Here is a 1,642-nt window from a genome sequence, read left to right as displayed (position 1 = left end):
TTGAAAAAATTGAATTGTTTATTATATTTTATATAAAAATTTAAAAAAATTATAATGATGAGATGAGATAATATGAAACAGTTTATGTATCTAAACGGACCTAAAACATTGTCAAACTGTTTATTATTTTTTAATATTGAAAGATTTAGACAGAGTCCATATATTTCATTATATTTTGGCCATATTTGTGTACACATTTATTCTCAAATATTTTCTTCCAAAACATCAATTAAAGTACTTGCCAAGGAATCTCATCTTTAGTAGTACTCCTTCGACGTACAGCCTCCAATTTCTAATTATTCTTATTCGAGTTTTAACTAAGAAAGTAAATTAATTATAAAGTGGTAACAACAAAATAATGACACTAATTGGTCGGCATGTTTGTTGATATGGTTTTCGATGGAGCCAACAGAAATTAAGAGTGCAATGAAGAGGATGGTGAGAGATGCCTTAGGGAACCATCTTGCTCAAACTCCCAAGTCCTCATCAATTAATATTTCCTCCATTGATCACGTGGCCATCCGCATTTGTCATATTAATCGGTCCTTTTTGCAATTAAATGACAGTATTCAATTCTTCCGAAATGATCGACCATATTGGTTGTCTGGTCCATTTCGAAAATAACTGTATACCACTATTTCAAAGAAGACTTTCAAGTCGAGATTGAGGAGGTGACAATGTTTTCCAAGCGTTACATCAATGCGCATGACATTAGCATGCCTAATTAATATTGAAATGTCGTTCATTTGGCTAATTATTAGAGTAGTCCGAGTAATAAGTTTATTTACATGTTTGATTCTTGAGATGTATTAAACAAACCACCAATTTCACATGAATTTCTATTTGTGGGTTGTGTTGAGTCGTGTCAAGTCATCAGTATTAGATTATATTAGTAAATCAAACACAACCCATTTAATTAAATGGGTTAGAACCTAAAATCCTAACATAATCTATATAAACATGGGTAACACGACATAACCTGCTAAAACCATTTAATACTTATGTATACGACCCATTTCACCTGTTTCAACTTGTTTAGCCCGTTTCAATCCTTTCATATAAAGAGGTTTAGATGACTCATATATTTATTTTTTAACTTAATTAATTCAATTTCATATATAATCAATGATAACTATATAACATGATCCACAATTACTATTGGATTTATGATAAAATATTTTATTATCAATATCCAAACCAATAATATATAAGAAAATTAATACTTTCGTAAAATAAAATTATATATTAACAACAAAGCTCAATAGTTTGAGATATTAAGTTGTTAAATACTATAATTAATATTTCATTCCAAGAAAGAAAAAACTTTTAAGCTAAACATTTATAAACTTGAAAAATATAATTTGTTCGTATTATAAAGGTTGATTGCATATTTCACGAACTTACTAGCAATTGACCTATTTATTAATCGTGTCTAATTGGATCAACCCTTTTAGACCCAAACTCATTTATGTCAAACCTAAATCCGGTAATTATTTCCTTTCGTGTTCGTGTCGAATTCACGAATCGTGTTATATGTTATCACACCTAATTAATTTACCCCCACATGATTGTTGTGATATATATATATATATATATTTTGTATGAAAACAATCATGCGGTAACATGTTCATATGACACAAAC

The sequence above is a fragment of the Juglans regia genome, chromosome 7 (genome assembly GCF_001411555.2).
Source record: "Juglans regia cultivar Chandler chromosome 7, Walnut 2.0, whole genome shotgun sequence".
In the NCBI taxonomy this organism is placed as follows: Eukaryota; Viridiplantae; Streptophyta; class Magnoliopsida; order Fagales; family Juglandaceae; genus Juglans; species Juglans regia.
The sequence above is the reverse complement of the archived record's forward strand: the minus strand, read 5'-3'. Positions refer to the sequence as shown.